This window comes from Atractosteus spatula, chromosome 18 (genome assembly GCF_055471065.1).
Source record: "Atractosteus spatula isolate fAtrSpa1 chromosome 18, fAtrSpa1.hap1, whole genome shotgun sequence".
In the NCBI taxonomy this organism is placed as follows: Eukaryota; Metazoa; Chordata; class Actinopteri; order Semionotiformes; family Lepisosteidae; genus Atractosteus; species Atractosteus spatula.
Genome location: NC_142723.1, coordinates 19,131,917 through 19,141,474, shown reverse-complemented (window position 1 = coordinate 19,141,474; position 9,558 = coordinate 19,131,917). Strand labels below are relative to the sequence as shown.

The 9,558-nt window shown below is 43.9% G+C and overlaps 1 long non-coding RNA gene across 1 annotated transcript; it reads right to left on the bottom strand.

The window, feature by feature from the left end:
• Positions 1–212: 212 nt before the first annotated feature.
• On the bottom strand, positions 213–2,204 carry LOC148818775 (uncharacterized). The gene is made up of 2 exons (XR_016094396.1): positions 1,580–2,204; positions 213–1,183 (listed from the first exon to the last, which is right to left on the bottom strand). It is a non-coding gene; the product is annotated as an uncharacterized LOC148818775 (long non-coding RNA).
• Between the last annotated feature and the right edge of the window lie 7,354 nt (positions 2,205–9,558).

Below are 9,558 nucleotides of genomic sequence, written 5' to 3'. Positions count from 1 at the left end.
GTGAAATACAAGAAAACATACACACAAGGGAACACATAAGAGAGACATAGAAATACAAGACACGATAAATACGCTGAAATTGTATGAATATAATTAATTCTAACGTTCAATCAAATCAGCGAAACACGTGGGCAGGGCAGCCCGGTGAACTAGAGACTACATTACCCACAAGCCCTGTGGGCGACAACATTTTGACGTCATCGACTCGCGTCTTTTGTATTTTTTTAAGATTTTTTTATTAAACGTGTAAAGAATTTACAAAGAGAAATACAATCAGAGGATCAAATTAGGTACAAGAGAAGAAACACAAACAGAAAAATACACAGTTAACCGCCAGAGGTAATAAGTAAGTTATATGATTAAATTGTATTTTTTACACATATCATATGTTTTCCGTGCTTTATTATTTCTCACATTTTTAATAGAATTTAAATAGTGTTTCAGCTCCACCTCAAAAGAACTAAAAAGGGGAGTATTATTTGGATTTATGGATGTGAAATTTACCAAGAATGATTAATAAATTGACTATAAATAAATGCTCTTTTTCCAACTTTTCTACTAAACAGTACAATAAAATGTCAAAATCCTTCAATCTAACAAACACCTTTAACTGCCTGCAAACAAAACTCTGTAAATCCGTCCAAAACAGCTCAACAAACCTACACCTAACAAAGAAATGCACCAAAGATTCCTTTTCCCGCAGAACAAGTCTTTCCGATAGCGCTTTGAGACTCACCTCCGTGGACTCGTGTATCTCTGTCGCCACCCAGTGGACATTTCTCGGAAGTGTCACCGCCCGCCGTAATTCAGTAAAGTCCCGGAATTGAAATTGTGATTGGACGAGAGCCGTATCCGTCCCGCCTCCTGCCGAAATCTCGGCGCTGAATGGTTCAGAGCCGAGTCACTCAAGGCGAGGGCGGTATTTCCGTGGAAGAACACGGAAGTCCGCGGTGACTGGCTAGGAGCGGTGTCACTCACCCAAAGTAAGAGGAAGTCCCGCCTCTTGCCAGCCAACGGCGGTGATTGGACACGCCGTGCGCCACTCTTATGACGTCCCTTAACTGCGACGGATCCGGATCTGATGCGTGATTTGCGCGACAGCCGGTCCGTCGCTGAGATCGGTCTGGAGCCGCGGCCCAGGATGCTGTGGTTCCGCTCTCTGCTCGTCAAGCACTGCGGACTCCTGGAAAACCGCATTGCAGGGCAGAGAGTTATTGAACTCCAGACGTCGCTGGAGAGTTACTTTACTGGCGAGTCACCTCACGTTGTTGATTAATTCGACCTAATTGTGTTTTCTCTTCTTTAACATTTATATTGCAATAGTAAAAATGCTATTCATTACAATCATTACAGAGTACATTACAGATCACCGGGGTACATTATACAGGCCGATAAAGATGAGGTACCCACAGCTTTCATGTTGGGACATTTAGAAATAGTTTGGAGACGTGCCCTCATGTGTTTCAGATGTGACTTCTTTCCATTTGGAAGCGCCTTACTTCTACCAAGGAAAGAAAAGGCTTCGAAAATGAGATCGTAATGAAGAGATAGTAACGATCATTTCAGTGCGTGAGCCTACCTGTTATATTAGGCGAGATTTCACACGGATAATCAAACAAGAACGAGTTTGCCCTGGAATCCATTCCACTGCCGAACCTGAAAGTCAGAGCATGACTGCCGTCAGTCCGGATCCAGTGGAAGGCTGATCCACTCCGGGTTTTCCTATGCCGACAGTCCGGATCCAGTGGAAGGCTGATCCACTCCGGGTTTTCTGCTGCCGTCAGTCCGGATCCAGTGGAAGGCTGATCCACTCCGGGTTTTCTGCTGCCGACAGTCCGGATCCAGTGGAAGGCTGATCCACTGCGGGTTTTCCTATGCCGACAGTCCGGATCCAGTGGAAGGCTGATCCACTGCGGGTTTTCCTATGCCGACAGTCCGGATCCAGTGGAAGGCTGATCCACTGCGGGTTTTCTGCTGCCGACAGTCCGGATCCAGTGGAAGGCTGATCCACTCCATGTTTTCTGCTGCCGTCAGTCCGGATCCAGTGGAAGGCTGATCCACTCCGGGTTTTCTGCTGCCGTCAGTCCGCATCCAGTGGAAGGCTGATCCACTCCGGGTTTTCTGCTGCCGACAGTCCGGATCCAGTGGAAGGCTGATCCACTCCGGGTTTTCCTATGCCGACACTCTATACTCTTCTCCAGAAGCTTAAGGAGAAATTATGAAAAAAAGTTTATGAAAACGTTTTATGAAAAGATCACGGCGCTGGGGTCAATGTGGGACGCCGGATCTACGCGGAAGCAGCCGGAAGTCAGAACAACGCGTCACTTTTGAATTGTTTTTTTTACATTTTTTAAAGTAAGCATTAACAAGAACAAAGAATACAATACAAATACAAGTACCGGTCTGTCGCTGAGCTCGGTGTGGTTCCGCTCTCTGCTCGTCAAGCACTGCGTTATTAGTGAACTCGGCTTATCGTTATTATCGGCTCACGCTGCTGATAAATTCGACCTCATTGTGTTTTCTTCTTTCTTTATCGTGCAATAATAGAAATCCTTTACGATGCACGCAAGACTACATTACTGATCACCGGAGTACATTATACAGGCAAATAAAGATAAGGGACGCACAGCTTTCATGTTGTGATATTTAGACATGGTTTGGAGACGTTCCCTCGTGTGTATTTTGAATTATTCAAATGCGAGTCGCTTCAATTTGGAAGCGCATAATTTCAGTGCATGAGCTTACCTGTTATATTGGGCGAGATTTCACACGGATAATCAAACAAGAACGAGTTTGCCCTGGACTCCATTCCACTGCCGAACCTGAAAGTCAGAGCATGAGAACGGACGTATTGTATGGCGATTGTGGTGTTGCTCGACCACATAAATTAGGCGAGAAGTACAATCTGCTTTTACGACATTCGGTCTAATTATTAAATGTTCGATTAGTTCTTATCTTTAGGCTATTTATACATATAATAACGAGCAAGTATAATGATTAAGTCAATGATAAATTATATTTTATATTCGGTTCAGCAGTATTGAGCAGTAAAATAACATCTATTTCTCACCGATAAATGTCAGAATTAGAAACCTTCTTTACACAATTGTGCCGATCAGTTCAGAGTGTTTTAAAAACAGGACAAAACAAAAACAAACATAAGGTTTCTGGGCTGCTTCGAAAAAGACAGTTATCATCTATATTACTTTTAAATCTATGCACACTATGTATCTTTACCGGGTCAATTCAATGTACAATTGTGTAATGATGCCACCTTAACCTTAACCTTCATACAATATTTGTTTGACAGTAGTCATGTTTTTTTCCAGTTATTTAGTTTCCCCAAAGAGGTGCTCCAAAATAGTTTGACAAGATATTGTGAGATTGCAAGAGGGATCTTAAATATCTATTAGTACAAGTGAAACTAAATCTGTTTCCTTGTAGTCTAATAAAGGTTGTAAATTCTTCCATAGTTTCTTAAAAGCATCGCTACCTCTCTAGGGGTAGCCTTGGTTACGAGGTATTGTTATCAGACTTAACACAAACATTATATCTAATCACAAAATCTGCTTAATTCTACATTTCGTCATCCACATCAGTTAATTTCTTGACCCCAATTATACTATTTTAAACCCAGTTTTCAAAGCACGGGTTTATGTCTCAAAGTTATTTCTCTGTATTCTAGATGGTGCATCTATGGGGGGTATGTTTATCCGTAAGAGACCACGTGAGAACTTCATGGAAGCTGGCAAGTTTGGGGGGGGTCCTAGCATCCAAATGACATTCAAGTAAAACTCTATGCCCTCTACTTCCTGAAAGATTAAATTAGGGGAAACATACACCACCTACACTGCTCAATTTTGTAAATAATTCTCTATCGGTATCAATACTAGATGCTCTACAACCTGAAGCATTCAGGCCTCCTTCTGTCTGTGTTTGACAAATAACAACCATGAATAAAGTTTTTTTTTATTTTACTAAGGTAGAGAACATCAAATCACAAATCACATTTTTGAAAATCTTAATACCAAGAAATGTAATCGCATCTTTTACATGGTTATTACATGTGGAGCAGACACTTTCCAACAGCCACCAATTCACTTTTCTGATATGTAAAGAAAGACCAGATACAGAGGAAATGACTTGTAAACACACTTAATTGCTTTGTCCACCTCTGTGCGCTTTCTCAGAGAGACAGTTGTATCCTCAGCCAATTGGGAACACCTGTAATCTCTTTATCCTGTACTTGAACACCCTGAAACTATTTGTTGTAGGAGTGTAAGCAGTGGGAAGAGGAATGGGCTCGTGTCGAATTGCCTTACCCATTCCCAATCTGCAGGAGGTCCCACGACGGCAGGTAGCTGCTCCAGTCGCTGGAGCTCAGTTCGCTGTCGAGGAAGGACGAGGTCTCTGGCTCGGGGGAATCACGGCTCCACAGCTCCTACCTGTTGCAGAGTGTTTCTGCCCTCCTGATGGCCTCTGTGTTTTAGAAGGATCCGTCTCTTTTCGCTTGCTTACACCACAGGTTTCATCGACGATAGTGTGCATCCTGGAGCAGTGAGTTATCGGTCTTATTTCTACTGAGAAACAGTTCAAGCCCTCACAAAACAATAACCAGGAGACGGTATATGAAAAAGTATTGTAAGACTTGCAGAGTAGATTTGAATAGACAGTGGACGTCACACTGCGTGCTTGAATATCAGAGATTCAATTCATTCTTTCCTGCAGTTTAACCTCCTGGTTGACATTGTACCGCTGTCACTTCTTCACAAACTCATAACTCGCCGTGTTCAATTTTGTGTTGAGTTACAGGAACCTCAGCATCAGATGAAATACTCTTCAGCGCCCCAGGGAGACTGGGGGACTGGCCAGATTTTCAGCTTTATTACCGGGTCCTTCGGCTCGGGGCTGGTGAGCAAAGTGCTCCCCTCTGCTGGAGAGCCACAGGGGCACTACAGAGCGGCCTCGTCTTCCCTGCTCCTGCCCGTGCTTGTGGTCGGCCAGCGTGACCGCGCGCAAGACAAGGTAGCGCATTCGTGGTGTAAATACAGAATGTTCACTAGCTGACTGAGGAAAGTTACAGAGACGGGAGTATACGTTCTGAAATAATGTGAACCACTGTTACTACACACAGACAGACTACTCAAAAATCACGTGGCTTTTTAAGGTCATTTTGTCTGCCTAAAGTATGTTAGATTTGTCACAGCAAAGAGTTTGAATACTTACAGAATGCAGCAGCTAGAATTGTTACTTGGAGCAGAAAGTATGACCACATAACCCCCATACTTATCTCTCTTCATTGGCTTCCTATCAGGTACAGGGCGGACTTCAAAATCCTTCTACTTACTTACAAGGCTCTCAGAGGTCAGGCACCTCTCCTGCCTCGCAGGGATGCTGCAGAGGAGAAATACTGTACACAGCATGGTTTCAGAGGCCTGTCTGTCATGGGCTGGGCACCATGTGACTTGAATGCTGCATCAGTGCCATGGATCCCAGAGGGGCATCGTGGATACAGCTATCGTTTAGGAGGATTCTGCTGGTCTGCAGAGACCTGCATGGGGTACTGACATACAGACGACGTGATGGATGGATGGATTAATACCCGCATTCATTTATTTTATTTTTTTTAATGATCTAATGTTAGCATGCCCAAAGGGGTTGGGCAGCCAGTTGACCTTTGACCCCTAGAGGATTTTATTCTCCTTACTGAGGAGTCTTTGGTTCCTTTCCTCCATTGTCTTCAGTTCTGTATTCACAAAATGTATATTTACTTGCATTGTTAAGCGCCTTGGGGCAACCTTGTTGTGAAAGGCGCTATATGAAAATAAATTGAATTGAATTGAATGACAGAGTCACGGCTTTTCCAGTTTCCTCTCCTATTATCTTCTTTATCTGCACTCTCAAACGCAGTGAAACCTTGAACCTTTCAACGGGACCACTGTCGTTCTACATCAAAATGACTAACTAGGACGGAGACTTGAATGGGATGAAAAAGGAAAAGGCATTACTTGCAGGAAGAAATTAAACTGTTACACGTGATCACTTGCTAAACAAAGTGATTCATTGGAGTGGAGGCAGTGAAAGCTTTGTGAATCAACTTACAAAAGGATACATGTAAGAAACGTAGCTCCCCTTGAAAAATCTATGAGCGTTATGTGGAGGTGATAGTATTGTTCAATTATTGTAATAAAGCTCACTCAATTAAGACCCATGTTGGAAAAGTACCAGAGTATTCTCATCTAAGAGGAAATACTAACAAGTAGGATGTTAAAATGAAAAGCATTAAAAACTGAATGATCTTCAGTAGCTAAATGATTATTGAGCTCTGGGTCACAGTGCTCCTGAAAAAAAATCAAATTTCAGCAGAGACACCCACGGACAGCAGGTGAGCACCAAGCTGAGCCAGTGTATAAGTGTACGAATCACAGTTTCAAGGAGCTTTTTTCAGTTTCGTTCCACTGATCGGCCAACACGGGGGGCACTTCAGTCTTACTCGCCCTATTGCATTAAGAAACTGTACAACATTCTCCAATAAGAACTTGCGACCTCACCTAACGAAAAGCAATTTGCGTAGCAGGGAAAGACTGGACTCCCACTGGGGATTTTTGCTTTTCATCCCGATGGTGATGTGCACTATATAGAACGTTGCTGGACCCATGTGCAATTGGTGTCATTTCTAATCTAGAGGTCGAAGCTGTGAAACTTTCAAAGAGATGGAAGATCTCTTGCGAGACACCGATTCACAGAAGGGGCTAATGAGATCTTTGCTTGAAGTCTCATTGTGCTGCACTATTTCACTTTTCAGTGGGCACGACTCACAGGCATCTAAAATCATTTCAGTGACGGACTAAACAGGCCTCTAGCAAAGACTCGGGAACGGACACAGACCTTATCATCTCTGCTCCCCGGGAAGCGTACAGAGATCACATTAGACGTGTTGCTCAAGCTCTTTATTGTCACGTACAGTAAGCCCAGCAGTCTGGTCAGTGCGGGATGTGTTCTGTCCTGACGGCAGGGTCAGCAGCCAGAGGAGACCTGAAACACAAGACGGAGAGGTAAGACATTGATTCCGACAGAGAGAGCTTTCACACCGGATTACTGACAAGAGGAGCAATAAGAGAAGAGTTATAAAGACACGCCGAAGAGAATATTCTCATCTAAGAGGAAATATTAACAAGTAGGATGTTAAAATGAAAAGCATTAAAAACTGAATGATCTTCAGTAGCGAAATGATTACTGAGCTCTGGGTCACGGTGCTCTTGAAAAAAAATCAAATTTGAGCAGAGACGCCCACGGACAGCAGGTGAGTGAATGAGTTGTTTATTTTGTTTCCTGTGAATTATGTAGAATTCACAACGTTTTCCACTTGTACAGGAAAACCACTGAGAGCAGATTCACTTCTTCTGCACTAGAATGAATGATTTCCATCTTCACTCTAGGGTACTGTACTTTATAGCACTGTATTGTATTCTGCATATATGTCTGTTATTTATACATTTTCTTTCTCACTTTGTCTCTCTGTCCATTTGTATCAGTTTTTTGGAGAGCACCATCACACCAACATCACACCAACATTTATTCTACTGCCTTATTAAGCAAATGTCTCTACTGAATTCTTTTTATATATAAAACACATTTTTTGACATGATATACACAAATGGCTAATTATACTTTCCGATTATATTTCCATCTTAGAAATGAAGCATTTCTCTCCTGCAGTTTGAGGGCTGAATCCTCTCTCTCTCTTACACACTTTGTTCACGAATGATTACAAGAGCAAACACATAGACTGACTTCTCACAAAAAAAGGTGTCGATGACACAGTCCTGGTCAGCTTACTAAAGGACCCAGAAAATCACCACGGGCCATTCTGAACAGTTTCACGGAATGGTCTGTTGACTTCTCTTTGATGGTTCATGTTACAAGAGCAAAACAATACTCACCGATTTGAGGATAATTGCGCCATCCCTCCAGCCTACTGAAATGAACCGTCAGACTGCAGAAGCTGTCAGTGACTACAGGTCCTTGGGACTGGTCAGAGAAACCTGAGACGAGACAAACGTTGTGAGACCATTTATAAGCTTGTGACCTCAAATTAAACAGAAGTCAGACATTTTCAAAGGGGGCAACACCGCGGCACAGTGGTTAGCATCGCTGCCTCATAGCACCGGGGCCCTGGGTTTGATTCCGGGGATGCTGTCTGCGTGGAGTCTGCGTGTTTGTTCGCGCTGCAGGGGATACCTCACCCCCACAGGGCACACAGACACAAACTCACACCACAGCCCGTTTTTCCACAACACAATCAACCCGCCAGTATCGGTTTGTGTTCAGTGCTGGGGAGGTGCCTTGTCCTTGCAGAACAAAAACAAGGTGATCAGGACTGACGGCAAGATTCAGGTATTCAAGTACCCAGTAAATCCAGGGCTCAAATGGGGGAACTGTTTCACGAGCTACACAATATCCTCACACATGATGACAGAGCCTCGGAAAGCCGTGTGGAGAGTGAGGTGCTCGTACCCAGCCGGAGTTAAAAGACCACGCATTGAGCACTATCGATCTATCCAACCCAGAAAAGCACACATCTCTGTGATACAGAGGCTAAAGCAACATGTGAGTAAAGGATTTTGAATCAGCAATTGTGCTGATGAGCCAGTCAGCGATTTTTCAGAAACAGCAAAAATGTCAGCCTCCGGGAGCTGCAGAAGATTGTGAGATATAAAGGAGTGAAACCAGGGCAGGAGAAACCGATTCCTCGTGCAGGAAGCTGAGGAAAAAGATGCACACCCTGCAGACTGAAAGGAAGACGGCACAAACTATCGGTAATGTCAGCCTCGAAGAAAGTGTAGTGCAGTGTGAGTTGCAACTAAGTTTTTGTTCAATCTTTTTTTGGTCTGAAAGAGACTATTTTGATTAGATGCATGCAATACTATTTCTTTCGCATTCTCTGTCTTTTTATGTCTTATTTGGATCACACCATAAAGTTCATAACCCAGCCAGTTGCTTTGGCTCGGAAAGCATCCCTCAGCAGGGACAGCCCTGATCCCCAAACACAGGGCTGCCCTTCCCACTGCCCGTCTGCTCTCTGCCCAGTGGAAGTAGTGCTTCTGCCCCGCAGCTGTGTGAGAGAAGATGAGCTGAGAACACTAACCCACCTCTGGAGAGGGAAGAGTCTCAGCTGGAGGGGAGGAGGAGCTGCCGGGCTGCCGCAGACAAGGCGCCGCTGAAATGATATAGAAATCTTTTAGAATCAAACGTCACCTGGCTCAGTGTTTAAGCTGTAGTACATGATCACATTAGATTATTAAAACATGCAGACTGCCATCTCCATTCTGTACAAACAAAGGGTTTTCCATTGTAGAAAACACCACCGCATATCCAAAGCGGAGTGCACTGGGACTGCAGTCCAGAGAAACCCATCATGTTACGAGAACTGGAGGCCATTTCACACCGAAACTGTAGAATAGGATTCTTTCTGCACACCCAGTACTTGGGGCTGTGTCAGAGGCTCCTCACCGGAAGAGACGTGCATTCCTGTTCGGCTCCTCTGGTTCTGCGATG